We start from the raw sequence: 23985 nt of genomic DNA on the forward strand, positions 1-23985 counted from the left end.
AGGTACCTAAAACTATTTAAAATAAAACAATTACCAACATTTTCAGTAAAAACTGAAGACAAACCATGTGATATTTTGAATAAAGTACGTTTAAAACTAAAGCATTATGAAATGAATTACAGAAACGGAGGGAGATCCGACTCAGCAGCGGCCGCGGCGGGCCCGTGCTGGCGGGAGGCGCGGGAGGCGCCCGCGCGGCGGAATCCCGCTCTTACGGAAGCGCACGGCCCTTGCTGGCGCTCAAGCCAGCGTGCAAAAGCTATCCTATCACGTACCCTCCACGAGAACAATTCTGAGAGAGGCTAATTTTGGTCAACCCAGCGAAAGTTTAAAAGAAAGAACAGAGGTACTAAGAGCAGCGAGAAGCCAGTACCAAGGTTGAGGCAGACTGAATCCCTCTGCCTCGAGGGGAGGCCGGGAGAGAGGGCCGTGGGGAAGCCCACCTGGGCCGCCTCGTCGCCCCCCTCGGGCCACCTCACGCGCCAGCGCTTCCCAGGGTTCCGCCCTCAGCCACAGCCGCCCCGGAACCGGAACCGGAGCCCCGCACGGCCTCCCTGCGAGCGCCGGGCTGGAAGTCGGGCTGCCGCCTGGCTCTCCTGACCTCTGCGTCCTGGAAGCGCTTCACGTGAACTTGTCCAAAACGGTAACCGCGCGTGGGCTCGCCCCCTGGGCAGCGCGTCGGTGAGCGGGCCACCACCCAGCCCCGCCCGAGCCCCACCGGACGGTGCTCCGCGGACCCCGCTGCCCCCGCACCGCGGCGCCTGTCCGCACACGCCCGCGCCGCACTACCATTTTCAGCTCTTCTCATTCATTCGCGCCCGTCCTCCCGGACTCCCTCACCAACCCTCACCTCCCGGAGGAAGGGCGCCCTCGGGCCCCCTCTACACCCGGGCTCTTCCCGCTCCAGCCACCCGCGCCGCGAACACCGCATCACTACTGACGACACGACGGCGCGACAGCAGCTCAGCGGACTGCAGCCCGCCGGCCAAACCTGGCCCAGCGCCTGCTTTTGCAAGGGAAGTACTCCTGGGATGCAGCCGTGCTCATTGTTTGCAGGCTGGCGGCTGCCTTCACGCTCCAGCGGCGAGGCCTGTCCTGCAGCCCCGAGTCCGTGGGCGCCCCTCACGTGCAGCGAGGGTTCCAGGATCCAGGCCTGGACACCGGGGACTGTCCTCTCCCTGACTGTCCCGTCTGCCCCACTTGGCCTGGTGTCTGCTTTACTGTGAAACCTCAACACACCCCCATCGCCCTCGCCCCGCAGGTTCTCCTCCCTTCTCTGTGCCTTCCACCTGCTCCTAACAGCACACGCTGACTCCCTCCTCTACCTCCCAACAGCCCCAGGACAGAGGCACACACACGTCTATGCCCTGAAGGGTCACCATTCCCAAAACCCCATGGTGTGCAAGCATCACTCCCAAGATTCCATCCTAAACGCCTGGGCTCCAGAGCGGCCCTGTTCAACATCCCCCTTTCTGTGCACAGTGACAGAGGTCTGAACCGAATAGCTCTCCAGCTCCCGGTGAGTGGACACAGGATTTTGCTGGGAAACCTTCTCAGATGTTTGCCCGGCATCAGAGATGCTCTCTGACACCTCATGTTCCTTCCATGGCTCCCACTGCCTGAGGGATAAAAACTGAAAGAGTCTTCCCACTCCCTCCACTCGGTCATGTGGAAACAGGGATCAGACCAGGCAGAGGGAGATCATGGCCTCCGACCCATGACCCGTCACCTTGAGAAAGCCACCTAAACTCTCTGAGACACAAGTGCTTTTACCTGTAGGATAAACGATACCTAAATCATTGGGCTGGCACAAGGGTTAGCGGGAATGTGTGTAAAGACCTGACATCCTCGAAGGATTTAGGATTACCATTATCCCTGCCACAACTGACATTCTAACCCAATATCCTTGGCCTTTGACCTTGTCACCCAGAGTGCACTGCTCTCCTCCCTAAATTCTTATCCAACAACTTCAAAATCCTAAACATTCTTCAAAAGCCAACTGCCACCCCTTCTCCCAACCCCCTGGGTGCGTCCCCTCGTTTCCTGAAGCCAGAATCAACTCCTGACCCGCACCCACTCACATCCGTGGACATTTTCCATCACCCTGAGCTGCTGGCAGGTGACCATGCTACCACGAGTCAGGGCCCCACGGACGGCAGGTGCATTATACACATAAAGGGTTTATCATACGTGTGTTGAACCAGATCATCAGCATGTCCACCATCCGGGCCAAGGGGCCAGCACAGCATTTCTCTGAGCACAAAGTGTGTTCGGAGAAAGGGTTCTGCTGGCACGATGAGAAGCCTGGACGCACTATCCCCTCCTGGGTGACACCCTGCACGTTAGCGGGTTAAGAGCTCTGAGCAGTCTTGCAATAGAAATCAGCTTCGTTTCTTTACCGAGCACTAGCAAACGTGTTCACCGACCCGTGCCTCCTACCTAAGTCCCTGTTCAGAAGCGGAATGAGCAGGCCTCCGTCAAGCTGAAGGCTGTTTCTCAGCAGATCCAGGCTCAGGGCCCTGGCTCAGGCCTCAGATCCGGAGCCTGACAAGTCACGAGCCCATGGCAGGCATGACTCCTGCTGGCAAGCCTCCACAACTGATGCTGGCTAATTTAAGCACAAAAGCAATTTACTGAAAGACTGTTCCATAACTCCCAGAACTTCTGGGAAGGCTGGAGAAGCAGGCTCAGAAAACGGTAGGAACCAAGACTGGCCACAGTCCAACCACAGCCAACACCAAGCCTCAGGATACACCTGTGGGAACAACGAGGGGCTGCAGGCACGCAGCAGGCGCCGGGGCCGCTGGTGCCCCGGGAAACAGGATGTTGCAGCCACCGTCAATTCCCTGCCGCCCGGGCTCCCTGTCACTTGTCCTTGGACTCAGGCCCAAGCAGGTGCCTAGAGCTCGCGTGGGCGCCAGGCCAGGGTGTACCTGTGCCGAGTGGCCGGGGAAAGGGACGGCCTCCAGGAGGGCTGTGTCCACGCCAGCCCCGCTCAAGCACACGGCCCGGCATCGCTGCAGAAATCAGACCGCACACAGCCGACCAGGAGAAGGGCGAATGTTAGATGTCCACTCCTCTTCCCAGGCCTCAATTTTCTCATCAGTGAACTAAGAATAGTAACGTGACCCCACCAGTCTCACTGGGCTGTTCTGAGGGGCCCAGCTGGAGAAGACAGGAAAAACGGTGAACGGGGCGGCGGGGCTGGGCCCTCCTGCAGCTTCGAAAGGACCTCTGTCCTACTCAGCACACACCCAGCTCTCACCCTTACTCTGAGGAAAGGTGGGGAGACACATCCGGGTGTGCAGGGCAGGTCAGGGGTAGGGCCATGAAGGTGACCGGGGGCGCAGGGGCATGAGGATGTCCGCCACACGGGAGGACGAGCAGGTCTCCAGAGAGCTCAGGCCCCTCGCTTCTCCAGGAGAAGGGCCTGCATGTTACCAAGCCGTCCCAGGAGCCGGGCTCTGAGCACAGCCTGGATTGGCCGAACTTTGGAGGCCACTGGCCCGGAATGCAGGAGAAGGGCAGCCAGCCAACCCCGGCAGAGCTGGAAGGGCTGCCTCTGGACCAAATAATGGCCACACACTCCAAATAACGGACGGGCTGCCTCTGGACCAAGTAACGGCCACACACTCCAGCTCCTGCATCTCTGCACGGGACCAAGAGGACGCTGAAGCTCGGCCTGAAGCCGCCGTGCTGCCCCCGGTGCCCAGCACCAGCATACACCGCCCGGCAGCACGGCACTGGCCCTGGACCCCCTGGGCTAATAAACTCGTGCCCCGAGTGCAGGCTGCCTCCTCGTATTAAGCAGCAGCTCCGCTGGCCTCCACAGAACATGGTGAGTCAACCACAAATCATGCCAGGAACCAACAAAGACCAATCGGTCCTTAACAGGAATAACTGGCAAGCTCAAAATCTGAGCTCTGAGCAAGTGGCACGTGTCACTTCCGGCCAAATCCACTCAGCTGGGCATTTAGTTATGTGAAGTCTGAGGAGGTGAGCTCCTTAGACTTCCTTATCAGTTAAACAGAATGGAAATCAAATCCCACTTCAATTTTCCTGAATGTGAGGATTCCCCGGAACTACCTCCCCTAAGACTCGGGCCTGGTACTCACAGCCCAGCTCCTTCTGGACTCGGCCTGGCTGAGCTGTACTTTCACCAGCGCCTCTGGGTTTTTAAGCCCATCAGCAGAACCACTGCTAGTCAAAGATAATGCACCATAACCCACCAACGGCTACTTTGCCAGAAAAAGAAAAGCTGCAATTTTTACATAATTTTATACCAACCCAGCCAGAAATGGCGTTTGAGACTCCACAGAAACCGGTGTATGACTTTCTTTCCTGTCGACAGTGAGGGCGTTCAGCACAGAGCCCTTCCACGAGCAGAAGTAAAAACTAGCTCAATACTGCATCCTACTATGTAATGGATTATGTGTCCCCAGGAGAGAAGCGCTGGGCCATTTGGCGTGGTGTGTGTGTTGACGAGAAGCCCAGGCTGAAACAGCAGGTGTGCTGCAGGTCCCGCAGAGCTGGCAGGCCTGGCGAGGAGGTGGGGGGATGCCTGCAGACAAGATGGGGGCGTCACAGACACCAGGAGGGACTCACGGGGGCTGAAACGGGGCAGCAAGAAGAGCGGGGCTTCCATAGCAGGTGAATGCATCAGGGAGCGAGAGCGTCTCAGCACAGGCTGGTGGGAGGTACCGTCTGGAAAGCAGCAATTCCAAACACACACGGGGCTGCCGTGCACGATGGCTGCACAAAGATGCTGATGGAATCCTGAGCCCTAGGAGTGTGACAGACCCGCCCGACACCCTCCCACAGCGACGTCCCCACCCTCCAGAGGCCAACCCACCACCAGGCTCCAAAGATGAACTCTCACCAGTGGTTTCATCAGCTAACACCAGCCCGGAGAAGGCCATGACTGTGACCCGCAACAAGTGGGCCAAGAAGGCAACGAGGCCCAGTAAAGACACTTGCTCACTGTGGACTCTACAACGTTCACAGCCCCAGCCCAAGTACTAAGTCCAGGGCCAAGCAGGCTCCCGACAGCCTCACGGGACTCACAGGGGGACTGCTGCCGGGCGAGGAGGCTGGCTGCCACAGGGCAGCAGGGCCACACGCTGCAGGAGAGCAGCTAAAAAGGTTTGGAGAAAACAACATCTACACAGAGAGCTGAATTATAACAAGGGGCCGGCCACGAGAGAAGACGCACGTGGGAAGCAGGTTGAGGCAGACAGCCGGCAGCAGAGCCTGGGAGGCAGGGGACGAGGCCCAGGGGCTGCAGAAAGAAGTGCGGGGGAGACGCACAGCCTCCACGGGGTCAGTTTCGTGTCTGGCTTTGTCCCTGAGAAGCCCCAGAGCTTCAAACAAGGGGGAAATCCACCAGGTTTGCCTTTTCAAAGGCTCCCTCTGGCAGCTGCGTAAAGAATAGGTGGGAACAGAGAGGGTGGGAGTCGTGGAGGAGACCGTGGAAACAGTCCACTGAGGCATGAGGATGAGCTCAACCAGTGTGAGGCAGAAGGGAGACTAAATAATGAGCCATAAATAAATAATAATAAATAAATGTTAAATAAATACCCGAGTGCCCCTTATGCATGAGCCAGCAGGCTCAGGTGCTTGAAACTGTAACAAGACAACCGTGGTCTACTGGGGGAGGAAAATTACCCACAAAAAGCAAATCATGCTGAACAATCTTTGCAACTTTTCTATAGGTCTAAAATTATTCCAAAGTAAAAGTTTATCTTAGAAAATCAATATAGATATGGTAGAATGATTTGAAATATTTACCTGCATCTTTCTACCTGCATTTTCTAAGTTTTCCACAGTAAACCTGAATCCCTTTCACAAGGATAAAAAACTGTATTAAAATTCAGTGTAATATAAAGTACAGGTGATGATAGCAAATGTTCTACATTTATCACTGTCTCAATCTCACACATGCAAAACAAAGGGCTGTTGATACTCTTCTGCATAAAATAAAAACTCGGAGGTATGAAATTTTTTTGACTTTTAAAAAAAGAAAGGGTCGAGTAAAATGAAGACACATGAAAGAAATCGCGTCTCCTTCTCTCCCATCCATCACAAGTCCTTGCAGCCCCCCAACAACCTGGGGCCCTCCCTTCCTGCCTGACCTGGTCTCTGACCAGGACCCCCAATTCACTCTACTTTTACTGCTCCTCAAACACACAGATGTTGCTCTTGCCTCAAGGCCTTTGCACCTGCCACTCACTCTTCTTGAAATGCCTCCCCTTCACGTTCTGGCACAGTGGCCTCTGTCACTTAACTCACAACCCTGCTCAAACATCACCGTCTCAGAGAAATCTTCCTAAAGCAGTCCATCTCCTCTATCCGTTCTTTCCCGTTCTTTCCTTTACAGCACTTATGGCACATGAGATCATACTAGATTTATTTTATTTGCTATGCGACGCCTTCACTAGAATGTAAGCTCCAATACAGTAGCAAATGTTACGTGACAGCTCTGGCCAATGAGTAAGAAGAAGTCTGCCGAGAGATCTTGTTTTGATAAAAAAAAAAAAAAATTCTTCTGTGGCTGGCACCATCTCCTCCCCTTTCCTCCTTCCCTGACACCGCAGATGTGACGCCTGGAGCTGTGGCAGCCATCTGGTGAACACGAGGCAAAGGCAAGAGACTGGAGAGCCCCTGGCCCTGACACCGTGAGCCACCACCACACCAGTGTTGTCTGTTGCTAGACTTCTACTTGTGCAAGAAAAAGAAAGCCCTGCTTGTTTCAAGCCAGTGTTCTGAGGATTTCCTGTTTCCTTCAACTTGAGGTTGTCCTAACTGATTTTTGCTGTATGCTAGCACTCAGAATGCATCATAGGTGCTCAGTAAATACCTGCTGAATAAATGAGCTAATTATCCGAATCATTCAATTATACCTGATGTGAGGACTCAAAAGGAGAACTCCAGGATTAACGAGAGCCCACAGCTGGGGTCTGATGACCTGAGGCTTCCTGGAAGAGGTGCCTACACAAAAAGGCAAAGCGGAGTTTCCTGGGGGCAGGGTGAAGGAGAGGAGTGCCCTGGCAGGCAGGTCTGCACGTGCTAAGGCCCTGGCGCTAGAGGGGGCACAGGGCGTCTGTGAACTGAAGGAGGCAGCAGCCGCAGCAGGGAGAGGACCCACGTCTGAGAGGAGCCCGCTGCGGCAGCTCCTGGAGCGCTGAGTGCCACTGAGGGGGCAGGAGCAGGAGGGCAAACGGTAGCACCGACGACCCCAAGAACATCACGGGCAGAGAAGGGGAGCGCTGGGTCTGGGACGCTGCAAGCACACCCGTGAAGACAGGGTTATGATGTCTGCACAGGTTCTGGGGCTCAATAACAGAATCTGCTCCAGCTAACAGCATGCCGTGCTGGTTTCCAAGCCAGAAAGAGGAGGGAAAAGTTTTACAAGCCAACCATCCATTACTCCTAAACACCACGTTTACAGTTGCGTAAAATAGGGGCTGTCCTGGAACCAGCAATCCCGAAGCGGCCAACTGGAGGCCACGGGACCACCCCGCGGCAGCGGCCTCGGGAGCCCCGTCGGAGGACAGGGAGGAAGCCAACCGTCAAAAGCCCAACAAACCAGTTTCCAATGTGCCAAACCCACATGTTGGGGAGTTTAGAACTAGCCCACGGGGTCCTGCGGAGGCTGCAACGAGCCAGCTCTTTGACTATTTCCCGAGAGCAGCAGGGAGCAAGCTTACACAGTGCGAGGCCGCGTTCCTTAGCAGAGTCCCCGAGCTGCAGGGACAACGGGGCCCACGGCTCTCTGGGGGACGGCACCACGGCCGCATCTAGGACACAGGTTAAACAGCCAGGCTCCCCACTGGCCACGCTCATGAAGCACACACCCTGTGCACCCCCAGCCTGGCGGCCTGGCAGGCCCAGCTCCCTGCATCATCACCGTGGCAGCCACCAAAAGCCGCAAAGTGGCAGACATTAATTGGTGGCAGGAAAAAAAATCGATTTTTCATGGCTATTTGGAGACCTCTGCAAAAGTGAAGTGAATTCCGTTTCATCTCTCTTTTAACATGAATGGTGTTTAATGTTCTGAATTAAGCGGTTGGTGCCAGGGGCCGGGTTCCCACTATATCAAAAGCAAGAAACTCAGAAACAAACTGTCTTCTTTCTCCTTTGCTTGTAGTTTTCCAGGCCGGACACGCCTGTCTAAAAACTGTCCTTCCAGAACCGTCTTCACAGTCCTGCTCCTTGCACTTTTAACCATCTCTAGTATCGGTATCCTAGGCAATGAAAAATGACCAGAAAGAGGCTAAAAAAAGAAATCGCCTGCTTCCTTACAAGCAGTGTACAAGGTGCCCAGGCGTTTGCCCAGGCGTTTGCTACTGTTATCTCCCCAAGGTCAACGGCATGTGGCCCACAGCTGAGCTCAGGCCTCCCCCAGCGCGGCCCCATCTCGGGCATCTCCGTGTTGCCATCAGCCGCGTGTGTGAAGTGCAAGCTCACTGGCACCATGAGCACTGATCAAGGAAAGGGGAGCAACCTATCTCCGGCTCCTCCTGACATCAACAAAGTCATCCTGAAATGAAAACTAGTTTTACAATCACCCTGCTGAACAGAGAATAAGAAAAAAGCATCAGGGAAGCACCTTTGTCCTCATTACTCAACATCAGCCCACCTAAGGATCAGGTGTGAGGGATTATTCTCATTAGGAAAAAAACATGTGTCAAACCCCTAGAAGAGAGAAAATACTTCATACCTCTCACCTCTTAATAAACCTGGCCAAGGGAGGGTGGGAGAAGAAAGTGGATGGGATTGATCCCCGCCAGGTGTAAAAGTCAAGAAGAAAATGCTGGGGAGAAGGCAAGGCCAGTGGCTGAGACCCAGCTCCCACTGCCAGTAGGCCAGGGTCTCCCCAGTGGAATGTCACCAGGTCACATTCAACAAAGGGCAGCTATAAGTATGCCTCAGTTTATTATGCCCTAACAACCAAGAAAGGTTCAACTGGTTGAAATGATTTTGCCAAACAAAATACGGGCACTGCCATCTGGTATATCAAACTTAGAATGGATCCAAAAGTTGTGTAAAAACATCACTTCACGTCTACACAAAAACCTGCAAATGGATGTTTACGGGAGCTGTATTCACAATGGCTAAAACCTGGAAGCAATCAACATGTCCTTCACTAGGTGAATAGCTAAATAAACTGTGGCACATCCAGACAATGGAGTATTAATTCATTGCTAAAAAGAACTGAGATATCAAGTCATGAAAAGACATGGAAGAAACTTAAATGCATATTACTACGAGAAAGAAGCCAATCTGAAAAGGCTATGTATTCTTATGATTCCAATTATATGGAGACAGTTAAAAAAAAAAAAAAAAAAAAAAATCAGTGGTTACCGGGGTTGGGGGGAGGGAGGGATGAATAAGTAGAGCACAGAGGATTTTCAGGATAATAAAACTATTCTGTAGGATATGGTGGTGGTGGATACATGACATTATACATTTGTCAAAACCCATGGAGAGTACACCACCAAGAGTGAACCCTGAAGTAAACAACGGACAAAGGTTTACCTCATTCTGGTAGGGGATGTTGGCAGTGGGGAGGGGCACACGTGGTGGGGCAGGAGGTATACGGGAACTCTGTGCAACTCTGCTGTGAACCTAAAACTGCTGTTCTAACTTTGCTGTGAACCTAAAACTGCTCTAAAAAATAAAGTTCACTAATTAAAAAAAGAACCATTCCAAAGCTTTCTGTTACGGCCCTGACATGGAAGGGAAACGATTCTCCTTGTCTGCTGCTAAATTTCGGTGAACCCAGCTACATGCACACACAAAGGGAGAAGAAATTCTGCCTTACAGTGTCACAACTAGGCTTCCAAGTTAAAAACTGCTTCTACAGGGATCCCATAAATACTGTGCTCTGCCCGTTCTGAGCTTACACACAGACTTCCAGGACATGGGATCTGTGAGCACCTTCCTGATTAACGACGCTCTGGTCCTGAAGAATACCCATCACAACAAGGGCAGGGGAGTCAGGGCCAAGGTGGAGAACGGCCACCGCAGCACCACACGCACGTGCGTCTTGTTAAAGCACTCAGCGTTCACCAGTCACCTAAACAACGCGCTCCGAGCAGCACATTATAAAACAGCCGTGAAAATGCCTGCCCATCAGAGCTGCCATGTTAGAGGGACATATAAGGAAATTCTTTCACTGGTCTTTAAAACAACCATTTCTAGATAAAAACAGGCACTGTCTCCATTTAAAAACTATACTTAAAACTCAGTTTTCCTTTCCAAATTTTTCATTTTTGTTCATGTTACTAAACTAAGGTATGAGCCATGCAGGAAGGTTTAACTGCTTTTCTATTCTGAAGCTCAAAGGCTGTTTTGAATCTGTGCAACTACACAGGAATTAGAGAGCAGCCAGAATACAAACCCGTATATGTCTGTGTGGGTAAAAGAAACAGATCCCACACAGAGAAAAGTGCATAAAACTTACATGTGTACAGTTTAACAAATCGCTCCAGAAATCTCTTGGAACTTCAAGCATTTTTGAAAAATATTTCCAGGTACAACACCAAGGTGATAACTACCGCTCCCATATCCATTCCAACAGTTTATAGCTAACATATCTCTGGATCTTACCAAAAACTGGTGCATGACACCAGAACGTGCCAGAACACTCTACAGTAAAAGCCATAAAGGTCTTCTCTTAGAAGTTTCTTAGTAACTATCACTTATTTCTTCAAAATAAGAAAAAAGCTTCCCTATTAACCACGGCACTGCAGACCAGAGTCAAATCTACAAAGACTCTCCGTGAAACGAGACACCGGCGTCAAAGCATGCTCCGACCTGAGGGTGCGTGCTCGGGGTGCACGGTGGAGCCCACGCACGTGAAACCACAGGTGAAACGCTGTACACTGCCCTGGCTAATTCATTTCAAGGAAGAAAAGTTTTACACCAAAATGAGCATGAAACAGGAAAACCACAAGTTTGTTAATAGGTTTCCCACTTGCCGGGCTCCCAGGCCCCAGAAGCGCCAGTCACTGCCCGCTCTGCCCCCTGCCCTTTGGTGGAGGGGGACTTGGGTGAAAGACGGGAGAAGCCCCGCTCGCAGGCGCTGTTTGCGCAGCTTACGCCGCTTACTCCTCTTCCGGAAATGCACAGGGAACGTCTGAGTACTCGGTGAAGGAAGAACTGTTCTTTAACAGCAAATGTGTCACCAGCCGCAAGACCAGATGCACCAACGATGACAGGAAGCAGGTTACAGAAACTTATGAAGCCCAGACCTCCAACAAGGAGGCCACAATCAGAGGCAGAATGAGAACTCTGCATCCTGAGCCATCGCAGCAGGACTTGGAAAAGCAGCCAAGAAACCGTAATTCGGCAGACCAGCCCCTCCTACCTGCTTCTCCTCCTCCATCAACCCGCCGGGGCCTCCGGGCACAGCGAGGAGCCAGCACCGGGGTGGGGTGGGGGGGCGGACATCAAGCGCCAGCTGGGGCTGCAGCCACGCCGCCGGAGGGGCGCGCGCATCACAGGTCACCTCGTCGCGGCCCAGCCTGCTGTCCGGTCCTCAGGGCCCAACGCGGTCCTACGGAGTCTGGCCAGCTCGCACCCCCGCCGGCGCCGCCGGGCCCCCGGAAAAGGGGGAAGGGAGGCGGCCTGAGGCCTCGGAGCTCCGGCACCGCCGGGGTCTCGGGCGCAGCTGACCCTGTGCGGCCTCCCGCGCCCGGGTCCCGTTCCCGCGGCCCCAGGCGCCCCCCGACACCCTGCGGGCACCTGAGGTGTGAGCGGCGCCCCCGGCGGGGCGGGCGGGGGGAGGACGAGGGCCCCCGGGGGTGTGAGGCCCAACGGAACCGGCCTCCAGGGCAGCGCGTGCGGACACCCGGCCGCGGCCGCCCCAGGAGGCGCACACGCCCCGGAACCGGCGGCTGAAAGCCCCAGCGCAGCTCCCCGCGCGCCAAGCCGCCGGGCCGGGGTCTGCTGGTTGAATCCCGAGGGCGCGCCCCGGCGCTTTTACGCTTAGACGCCCCTCGGGGTTCCAGACAGCACGCGGAGAGCGGCCGAGTCCGCGGCGCGGGGAACCCGGAGTCCCATGGGCGCCCCGTGCCCCCCGCACAGAGCCCGGCCCCGCGGCGCAGTGTCCGCACTCCGCCGCCCCAGCGCCCGGCCAGCAGGCTGACACCCGAGCCCCTGCCTCCCCCAATCTCAGAGCGTCCCCGTGTCACCCTTGGCATCCTGAACTGCAGTGAGGACCGAGAATGATTTACCGTGAAGAAAAAACGATGAAACATGCCACGTTTCCCCTCACTTTTAACTTCCCCTGTTAGAACTGCCTGTGTGACCATCACTGACCGAAGTAACCGTCTGGAGATCGGACGGGGCGGGTGCTGAGCCCACCCTGCCCACAGCACCGCCTCACAACCTGCAAACGTTCCCGCACTTGAGGCACTGACTCAGTCCGGGGCTGCTCGGTGACAGCCTGTCGTGGAGCAGGAGAGAGGGGGGCAGGCTGGTGCTCACAATGAAGTGTCAGTTCTTAAAACTGCGCTGTCTTGGGAAGCTTCAGCTTCAGTATGTCATGGCAGAAAACAACCTCATTCTTTGTCCACCTCTACAGCTGGGCACAGTTTAGCTTTCTTAGAGAATCAGTAACGTGGGAGAACAGGTGGGAAGATGTGAGAGAAACACCTTTTTCAATTTGGCAGGGCAGCCAAACCCAAGAGACGCCCACTGCGGAGCAGGACAGGATGGGCCCCTGGCCGCGGTCACCGCGGAGCTGAAGGAGAGCACACTTCCCGGACGAGCAGGGTCGGTGGTGAAGTGAAAAGCTCTCACACTTCTCTCTCTGACAGCAAGATGTGATTCAAAATCCTCCTCACCCCAGGAGAGCTCTGGAGTATCAAAGTATCATAGGCTTGTCTGCAATCAAGCCATGAGAAAGAAGTCCCAGTTAATAAAGACTTCCACCTGTGTACGCATGGAATGTCTACGTTAAAAACGTGTGCTTTCTGTGTCAGTGACATAATTAGCTTACCGGGGGACTCACTAAAATGCCGCCTCCAGGTTCAATACCCCAATCCCTGTTTGCACTGAGTCATACAGCACAGTGAATACAGTTAGATCCAGATTCTGTAACAGGCTCCACCGAAATCCTCAGAGAGGGCTCTGGCAAACGGCCAGGAAGGCATCCCCACACCTGGAATGGGAATCAACCATGGCTTTCGGGGAGGCCTGCAGAAATGTCCCTGCCCGAAGCAAAGGGGCTGCCAGGATCCACTGGCCCAGATGCAACCCGTTCCTCCCCTCCCAGCTTCCTCAGCATTTCCCTGGGTATCTTCTGCAAATTCAGCAAGGCGCTCAAGGGCGAGAAGCGCTGAGAGGGAAGAGCAGGGACACCTGTGGGTGGAGAGCGTGGGTACCGGAGCACCTGACAGTGATCAGGGGTCGGCGGGATGCAGGGCATTTTTAAACGGTCGGAAGAAGTCCGAAGAAAAACACTTCATGACATGTGTTACGAAATGTGATACGAATTTCGTACATGTGATACGAAATTCAAATTTCAGTCTATAAATACAGTTTCACTAGAATGTAGCCAGGCTCATTCTGTATTGTCAACGGCAGTTCTCGTGAGTACAGCTGACCCTTGATAAACACAGGTTTGAACCATCAGAGTCCACTTACACGCGGATTATTTTTCAACAGTAAATGCTATAGGACTACACGACCCTCAGCTGGTTGGTTGAATCCGCAGATGCACAACTACAAATACGGAGGGCTGACCATAAGTTATACCCAGATTTTCAACTGGGTGCAGGGGGAAGGGGGCTTGGTGCCCCTAACCCCGATGTTGTTCAAAGGTCAGCTGTAGTTGTGACGAGACCACACAGCCTGCAAAGCCACAATTATTTACATCCAGTCTATTTCAAGAAAAGCTTGCTACCTTCTGACCTGAATGCACCTAAGTGATTATCAGCCTGTCCCAGGTTTTGTGCTGTTGGATCCTTCTCTCCCACCTGCTAATGAACAAATCACAAGACCGCGCAGATTCCCATATGCTCACCCACTTGTCTTTGACACCGCAACCTCAAGCAAGATGTGGTTACCAAAGTCTTCTGGAATTTCTTATGTACTGGCTTAGAAAGACCAGCCACTAGTCTGCAGGAGTGCTAAGCCTGGCCACCACTAAGGACCACAGGATTAGGTCCCCTCTACCCCTAATAAAGAATCAGCTGCACTCTGTTTCTGCAGTAAAGGATTCTCGGGTGAGAAGCACGGTGTGATTGATGACTTGTATCCCAAAATGGAAGAGCCTTGTGTTCCAGATACGCTCCGGTGGCCGGGAACGAGCCAGCCTTGATGGCACAAGGCTCCTGGAGGGACAGACGCCATCCCCACCACAAGGCCAAGCAGCCACTGACATGTGCGCCGCTTCCGAACCATTAACCCAAGGCAAGAAATTTTATGTTCTAAATTAGCTACATTATGCCCAAAACCTATCAGTGGCTTGATAACTTGAACATATAATTCTATACCTTTTACTCTTTAAACAATAATTCAGTCTAATCCTGTGGCTGAAGCCAAGATTTCCAGACCAAAAGTGCACTTTCCATTTGATTAAATACTAATAAATGCAAGAATAAAATACCAGTCTTTCATCTTACAGTAAATTCTTCAAAAACCATATACTCTAAGAATTAATCACCTCTCTGGAGAAGGGGACAGGTTCTTCCCCTCAAAGACAGTTTAGTAGTCTCAAGATCTTAATTACAACATTTACAACATAATTTATAGCAGTCCGGGGCTTACAGGAAGGTGACATCACAGTGACCTGTCAGTCGGCACGGCCTCAGGTGGAGCATCCGGAGAGTCAGTGACAGGATAAAAAGAACCGGGCAGGATCTCCCTGCAGAACAGACCACGCCAAGCTACGATCCTCAACCAAGCACGCAAGCTCATACGATACACGCTTGGCCTTTTTTCCACGTGTGTTTGGTACTTTAAAATTTAGAAAATATCTTTACGTATTTCATCCGTTACGAAGTAAACAGAGTGGAACGCTGTCAGAAGGAAGATGGTAGATTTCCCAGAGTAGGGGGTTTTCTTTGTTTTCTAGCGTTACAAACAGAGTGTGGAGCCCGGGCACTGACACCAGTGCCTCTGGTGCATGAGCCACGCCCAGGGGTGGCGCCCAGGGGCCGCCCCAGGTCACACCGTGTGGCCGCGGTGGTCTCCAGCCTGATGACTTGGCACAGGAAACCTGCTGCAGCCACAGGGGTGGAGTGGGCCCTCCCTCCAATGGGGTGCTCGGGGTTGAAGCCACGGAGACGTCAGACGTCACCCCGTAAGGCAGGCGGGAATGTGCCAGAATCACGCTCCAGCTGCTACAGCGTCCTCCTAACAGGGTCCCATCCTCACTGTAGGTGACAGAAACAATGCATCCTATTAGGAAGCTGGAGAAAAACTTTGTGGGAAACCTGAAGGGAGATACCCACTCGGCATCAGTCCCAGGCTGCGGTGCTTAAGTTAGACTTGGGAACACGCCTTCCCCAGGGGACCGGTGGGACAGAGCTGGGCCTGGAGAGAGCAAAGCAGAGCGGGCCCTTGGTGACCTTCCGCACGAGCGACCTCTCCAGCCCCGTCTCCTCCTCTGTGATGGGGACACCGCACTGTGCGGACTGACAAGACAGTCGGGGCTGCCCGAGGGTCCGGCAGCGCTACTCATGGCCCCTTGGAAAGTCAACCCCAGGCTGCCAGCCTGCGGGGCAGCCAGACCACCTCCGCCGGTGTGTGCGTGCCGGCACCTGCCGTCCCCGTCTCTCTCGTGTGAACTGAAGAGCAATGTGGTGGCCAGGCACTTAGCAGCCAGAAGATAAAATGAGGCAGAGAAAGGTGTTGGAGCAGCCGGGTGTCGTCACAAGGCAAGGCAGCAGTGTCACTGGGCAGCGGGCGGCCGCTGAACAGACAGCTGAGCAAGGTCATGACAGGAGCCTGAGAACCCTTTCTGAGGCTGGGCGTCTGGCTGCACAGGGTCCCACGTACCTAACAACGCCCGCCCGCAGTAGAGAAATAACGGAAGGAGCCCACACACACCTACCAAAGCAGCGCCGAGGACACCCAAAGACATGCTCAAGAGGCCTCTGTGGCCCAGGAGCCAGGAGAGGCAGAGACAGGGAAGCGTCCCGGGGCGGCACTGCCCGTTAACGCGAAGCGGGCACACGGGTGGCGCGGGAGCGAGCCTCTCCCCTCGTGAAACTTAAGTGAGAGGTGTGTGGGTCATACCAGAAAGGCGACCAGCGAACGAGCACCAGCTGAAGTCCTGCTGCTAACCCCACTCGGGGTTCAACTGCCAAAGTTTCCAACCCCCATATGCTACAATAGCTGTTGTCTACAGTTGATGCTTTGTAAATTCTCAAAGGTCTCCACTGTCGCGGATGGCCTACTTCCGTCTTTGCTAGGGGTGTATACCATTTTAGTGACCCATCAAAATAAGAGTGAAAATCTGGTTGAGTTTCCAAAAGGGAAGAAAGTAAGTACCAAGGAAGTCACTTCTGCACCCTCATTACAATCCAGGAACACGGCTGGGACCATCAGGAATAGATTCTGTCCCTGATGACCGTCACTCACTAATGAAAAGAAAAGAAAAGGAAAGAAGAAAGACCCATCAAGGAACATCTGCTTTGCTCTTTTCACTTACTATGGATTTCTCGGTAGTGGGACATTCAAGCTTCTATTTGGAAGACAAACGTATCTGCCGTTTAGAGGGCCCCTCCGGTCAGCACAGGTGACTCTACTTCACAGAGAAAGGTCCTGAAGGATACACCTGCTTTCACCCACTCTTACACTGAATTTTTACCCTTTGATGTCGAACTGCTCACACAATGGTTCAAGATGTCAAGGTCTCGAACTTCTGGCTTAAATGCTGACTAGGCTGGAGGGTACACATCACTGAGCCAGATCCAGAACCTGCACACACAATCAGTCCTGCTCTCTCACCCACAAATGAACCCCTATCTGGGAGCTGTGCTTGTTACTAAAGCACCAGCTTCCCTTTTAACCAGCCAGCTTAAGGGCTCGCCTGCACACAGAGCTGCGCCGTAACAAGACTGCTCTCCCATCCGCACCGCAGGCCGTGTGCACTGTTCGTCCAAAGAAGCATGTGGTCCTCCTGGAAATGCCTCCTCACTCTCAGCTCCGGGCCAACAACAGCAGTGAAGTCACCAACGGGCATTCAAGCCCCATCCTTTCCCCTCTGCAACACACATCTCACCCACGTGGAACCATCTCCTGGCTGTACTGTGAGCTCTCAGCGCCCACGGGGGGCATCGGAACCCCTAAGACCCTCCCGCCTGGGCTTCAACGCGTGGCTGAGGAAGCAGCGTGGGCTTCGCGTTCGCCCTGCACTCGTGTCCTCCCAGAAAGGATGACAGGCCATAGCACAGCCAAGTCTCTGAACCCCCTTTATCCCTCTGGTCCTGAGTTATCCCCCCTCCCCATCTCCCAGCAAAGATCCAACCCCGTCTGTCCCTGGGCCGGGAGGTGTCAGTGGGCTGGTGACAGGTTAGGGTCAGACGGCACCCCAGTAACTGACCCGGCTCAGGAAATTCCAGGCCGCACAGGACAGGGGCAGGACGAGGCTGTCTCTGGCTACTGGGCTCTGCTCACTGGAGGCAAAAGAGGATGAAGGCATGGGATCAAACTAGGTTCAAATGAAATTCAATGTTTAATACAGAAAAATCATTTTTGCTCAAGTTGTCTGATTTCAGACACTTGTCATACACATGGAGAAGATATACATAAAATCCACATTCACACACAGAATCTATGTTTCAATAAAAACAAAGACCAACTCATAACCAATTTATCTACAAATGACACAGTGACTAAGTATTGTGCAAATATTTTTCCTTGGAAACAGGGATTATTACAAAATCATATGTAAGCTATACCCAATCTTTGTTCAAATAATTGATTGATGTAATCATCTCTCTCTCGTATATTCCCACTACCATGAGGAAAATCTCTACAGTCTATTTCAAAAACTAGTAGAAATGTAAAACTTTGTGCTACAAAACTTAGCTGATACATTTTATCTAAATTACAACAGATTGAATTCTTCAGATAATATTCACAGATGAAAAATCTTATCCACCTGCCACGTTAATTTCAAGGGTAACTTGAATTAGAAGAAAAATCCAGACTGTAACAGAATAAAAAGCGCTTTGATAATTAATTAACTACTTCTTTAAATGCTAAGAACCTTACCTATTGGCATGCAAACTAACATTTAACGAAGATTTTTTAAAGATACTGACATTTTCTCCCTTTCTAGAAGACTATTCACAAGATCTGGAACACTGACTACAAAGAGGACACAAGGTAAGAGCTGCTGGAGCTGGGAAGTTCCCCGTCCAGAAGACGACGACACACAAACTTATTCGATGGGGTGATGACAAGCATCCTGATGGAAACACTGATTGTCACCTTCCCTTGTTTTATGACGTCCTTTACAAGGTCATTTTATTTCTCATTTTTTTCCCTACACGGAACACCAAGGCTGGGACAGTTTCTGGAATTGCTTTTGTGGTCCCCGAAGGTCCAAAGAAGAGCCCACCTGAAGACCCACCTCCCTCACCCACAGGGACAGCAACGCTCTGGGTGGTGCCCGCCCCCCCTGCTGCCCAGGGATGGTGTCCAAGGTGTGGGTCCTGGAGACCTGGGCGGCATGCTGAGCCTGTGACCAGGTGTGACAGACACAGTATCCCAAATGTTCCTTCTGTTTAAAAGTTATCAAATGAGCTTCTTTTTATTGTGGTGAAATACACATAGTTAGCATTTTATGTTTATAAGTGTACAATTCAGTGTCATCAAATACATTCACAATGTTGTGTGACCATCACCACTACGGACGCAAAACTTTCTTACCACCTGCAACAGAAACTCTGTACCCACTCAACACCACCTCCCCTCTCCTCTCCCCCAGCCCCTGGAAACCACCCTACTTTCATCTCTGTGAATCTGAATACTGTAGGCACCCCATACAGGCGGAACCACACAGTACTGTCCTGTTGTATCTGGCTTGTTTCACTGAGCGTGATGTCTAAAAGGTTCATCCATGCTGTACCCTGTGCCAGACTTTCCTTCCTTTTTAAGGCTGAGTAACATTCCACTGTGGGGATGGACCATATTTTGAGGTTTATCTGTTCATTCCTTGATGGACATTTGGGTCGTTTCCAACGTGTGACTATTCTGAATGACGCTGCTATGAACTCCGGTGTACAAATATCAGTTCGAGTCCTTGCTTTCAGTTCTTTTGGGTCTATGCCTAGGAGTGGAACTGCTGGACCACATGGTAATTCTATGTTTAACTTTGTCAGGAGCCACCATACTGTTTTCCACAGCGGCTGCCCCAGTACAATCACACCAACAGTGAATGCACAAGCGTTCCAATTTCTCCACATTCTCGCCAACGCTTGTTGTAAAAGTTATCAAACATACTTCTTCCATTTAGGACACTGAGCAGTGTACAGACTATAATTCAACTTTTTTTTTTTTTTCCGCATTACTAACCCACAACTCAATCTAATAACAGGACGAGTCATTTCCTGACCATTCCTGCATTTCCTGTGTGCCAGGCTCTCCGTATGCTTCTTCTATAATCTTTACAAGAGCCCTGTGAATTAGGCGCATCCATTTCTCTGATGAAAAACACAAGGCTAAAGACATGAAAGTGACTTTTCCAGAGCCCCGTGGTGGTGGGTAACGGATGCGGCTGTCTTACTAGAGTGCTGAACTGGGGTGAGATTAGTTTAGATATGAGTTTATGAATTATGGATTAAATTAACATGTAACAGAAAAAATAAAATGAATATGTATCAAACACTTGTCTTCACTGGAATTCCTTAGGACGAGGCTGAAGCAGGTGTTTACATTAGAACTAAGTTGATACAAAGAAAACATTAATAAGCATCGCTACAGGCACCCCATAAACCTGTGAAACTGTGACAACTGAGCCAGTGACAGCTCCAGTGAATGGAATTCGGGGGTGGCTGCCCTCATTCTGGAGGCCTGTCGGGCAGAATGGAGGCCTTGTTCCCTCCTGCCGCCCCTGAGGCCCTGGCACGCTGTCTCTGCAGAGCAGACACTCAAGTAAATCGAATTTGCTGCCCTCTCTCACCAGCCACACACCCAGGACAGAGCCCGCTTTAAATCCTTGACCTGACAACAGCCAGACCCAAATGCCACAAAGAGAGGCAGCCCTGGGGAGGAATTCACCCCACGAACCCGATCATTCTGGGGCAGCCAGTCGCAGGGCCTGGGGGATGCAGACGCTGACCCGGCAGGAGGGGGCAGGCCCAGTGCTGCTTGAACCAGCTCCCGGGTGGTGCCAATGCTGCAGGCAGCTCTAGAACCATGCAAACGGTGTCTAGTCCCATCTCCGGGGGCGCCGAGCCTCCCGCTAACCATGTCTGCCACTCTTTGTTCATGCTGAGCCCCAAATATCTCTGGAGAAGGTCTCCATCTCGCTCTCAAAAACAGCCAGGTGCACGTGGTTTTCTTAAAATAGTCAAGTCAAAACCTAAGTTACGCTTAACAGCAATTAATTTGGATCCCATCATTGCTTTGGCCACTTGCTTTGGCCATCATTGCTTTTGATCACTGCTTAATTCCTGGCCCGTTTTGAGCCATTTTATAGAAAAGGTGTGCCACTTGTTTGGAATACCAGCTTTATTTATTTCCCTGCCTTTATTTCCTGTGCCTAATTCCTTCATCTATATCTTACATGTTTTTCATTTTTAAAATTATGTCTATGTCCGTAAACCTCCTAAAATTCTTCCCTAGCTCATATGAGATACAGATCAATAAAATGACTAAACTAACTGAAATAACCAGGAAGTCTATGATTCATGACAGAGCTTTAGATCTGTCAGCCATGTTTCCAATATACCCACTATGTCACCCATTCTCACACATCAATTCCAGTGTCCTCCCCAACATACATGGTGCCCGCCACATTTTCATCAGCTGGAATGTCTCTCCACAGGGCACCTCCAGGCCCTCACGCGGCCACCAGCACCAGGGTCCTGCAGCGCCCTCAGGGCCGTCCTGGCTGCCCCACAGCGATGCAGTAAGCTCCAGCACCCCACACCCCCCCAGTATCCACGGACACCCCATGCCCGGCAGAGAGTTCCGGATGCGAGAGGCACCGGGGAGGTGCCCCCACCCCCGGAGCCAGCACCCACCAACACGCTACTGAGACGGGCACTGAGGAGAATGACACAGAATTTGTACCACCTCTTCCAATGTATCACCCATCCTCACACTTCAGTTTTAGCGCTTTCCCTAAGATGTGTAGTTTCCTACAAGGCCACATTTTTGACAACTGTATTATATTTTAGTCTCTACGAAATATCCAAAAAATATTTACCAAGGAATCATTTCCGTGGCACATAACATCCAGATTTCCTTTTCTGGGCTGACCCCACTTGGCAGCCGCTGGTTTGGTCACCTGTGGTGTTCCAAGGAGATGGAAAAGGGGCCTCCCTGGGCAGAACCACTGAGGGCAGCTGCCTGGGCTGCCTCCTGGCCACATTGGGGCGTGCGTGCGGGGGAGCCCTCTGTGTGCACCGGGGGCCTGCACGGGCTCTAGCTCCCTTCCAGCCCCGCACCCGAGGGCGCTGTCCACCCCACCACCCCCCGGGAACGGCGTCCAGTCTGGGGTGCACACAGACCCTCTGCTCCTCTTCCTCTTAACTGCTGCTCTGCAGTAACTTAGTGTCACGCTTTTATCAAAAGCTGGTAGACAGAAAAAACTTTCTATTTTAAAAAAATTTTAAGTATTACATGTATAGATTTCAATGAACCAAGCAGACTTTACATCCCAGAATCATACATAATTGAGGAAAAGCCAAACAGATAAGAATTAGAGAAACAGACTGTCTTTCAGAGCAGAGTTACGTGTCTGAAGTCACCTCTGGATCAACTAGAAAACGTAACAGCAATTACAGTGTCTCTAAATCATTCTACAGTGGAATTGAGCTGAAGATTTAGTAATTCTGTCAATTTTAAACAACTTGGAACTAAAATAATTTACTATTACTGTTAAACTTTTTTCCACTTGGTGAAACACAACTTTTTGTACAGAAATAATAACACAAGAGTACAAAGAAATATAAATGTGCCAGGCAAACAAAAAGAGAAAGAGGCAACAAAAATGAGGACGGGAGTCCTAGGTGTGTGCAGTGCCTGGTACACGATATGCATGGAAGATGCGATTCTGCATGCTGGTCTCACGGGGCAGGATCTGCCATGCGCATCCCGTGAACAAGAGCATACACACTAAAAATTAAACCACTGTGAGAATAAACTTTACCCCACAGCTTAAGGCAATATCTATTCCAGACACTTCGGGGTAGCGATGATAAACATCTCATACAGGAAAGGCAAAAGTTCCAACCCAAAAGGAAAAAGCAAACAGAACCCTCGTAAAGCCGAGTGGCAGACAAGAGCTCTGGCTTCACGTGGGAATCGCACACCTCCCTCCGCAAACCAAAGCCTGCCCGAGCGACTCTCCCGAAATCACCGGACAAACAATCTGACGTCACAGAATTTCACTGTACTGATTAGTTCCTTGAAATACGTAACTAGAAATATCCACACACACTCCTTGTGACAGAAAATGTTACCTTTGCTTTCTTCAATCAGATGAGCCGTCTGGCCGGAGACGTCCATTTAATCTGGTTTTCCAAGTGAGAGGTCGGCACCCACTGGACCTTCTCCTTCTAGGGCATAAGACCTGTACTGCTCACCTCCCGGTAAGCACCATGATTTACGTAGAGATCACCTGGCGTCCTCTCACCTCCCTTCTACCTTTCCAGACCTCACAACACCTCTCCCCAACCCCTCCCTCCGGGAACCTCTCAGCTTGACCGTCCCCTCCAGACCCTCTAAAGGCCATGCAGACGCTTCCCCCACCTCCTCACCTGAAATCGATGGTCTCCAAGCAGGCAAGGTGGGGTGGACTGAACGGGGGTGAGTCACCTGGAAGAGGGTTTTCGCCCACAAGGTGTCTAACCCCACCCCAGAGGTCATCAGTCCCGAGGAAACGGCTGTGACCATGCACTGGGAAGAGACACAGGCTCTGGGCTACCGGGCTCCCCACGGCCCCCGAGAAGCAGGGGGCCTCTCCTGGGACAGAAAACCAAGTCGGTGAGAGAGGAAACGGCGGACGCCCCCCCAAACAAAAACTGCACAGGAGGTGTCACCACCCTACAAAGGACGTAACATACCACCTAGAACCCGGCCGTTTAGTAAATGTCTTACCTAAAACCTGTGGTGGAATAAAAAGACAAGCTTTAGGCTGTTTCCTGGCTGCTGAAACTTAACGGATACAATGCACTGAAAGCATATCCATACTGACTCCCGGGCCTTAAAGGTTTCTCCACCTGCCAGGTAACTCACACCATCAAAACACCAGCAAACACAGCAAAGGGAAGACACAGCACGTGAGGCTGGAAGAGAATCTAAAAAAGAGTGGAGATGTGTATACGTATACCTGATTCACTTCGCCGTACAGCACAAACTAACACAACAAGTTCAAGGACCAAGAAAATCTTTACGGGAGGAGAGCTTTGAAGGACGGGTAGGAGTTCTTGAAGGGGTCGATTAAGAAGGTATTTGTGAGTGGAAGGGAAAGGGTGTGCAAAGACACAGGGAAAAGAAAACACGGAGCACGGAGTTCCAGAGATGGCGAGTCCAGCAGATGAGTGAGAGAAGGGCAGGGCTGGCCGAGGCCCTTGGAGCAGCGTGACGACTGGGGCTGGATGTCCAGCAAGCAGTGAGGGGGAGACTCGGTGCCACCCGGATGCTCCGAGATCCACCCGCCCTCAGTGGGTCGCTGAAGAGGGAACGGAGGGGCAGGGGATCCCCAGAAAACCCACCCACCGCACTGGGACACTCTGCTGGGCGGGGGAGGGGGGATTAGGAACGGAAGGAGTCCGAGGTAGCCCCACAAGA

The 23985-nt window shown here is 52.1% G+C and overlaps 1 protein-coding gene across 1 annotated transcript in view; it reads right to left on the reverse strand.

Annotated features, from left to right (window-relative positions):
- MGMT (O-6-methylguanine-DNA methyltransferase) overlaps positions 1-23985 on the reverse strand; it is a 275720-nt gene that overhangs the window by 217123 nt on the left and 34612 nt on the right. The window lies entirely within an intron of this gene.

Source organism: Balaenoptera physalus (assembly GCF_965194825.1).
Source record: "Balaenoptera physalus genome assembly, chromosome: 14".
In the NCBI taxonomy this organism is placed as follows: domain Eukaryota; kingdom Metazoa; phylum Chordata; class Mammalia; order Artiodactyla; family Balaenopteridae; genus Balaenoptera; species Balaenoptera physalus.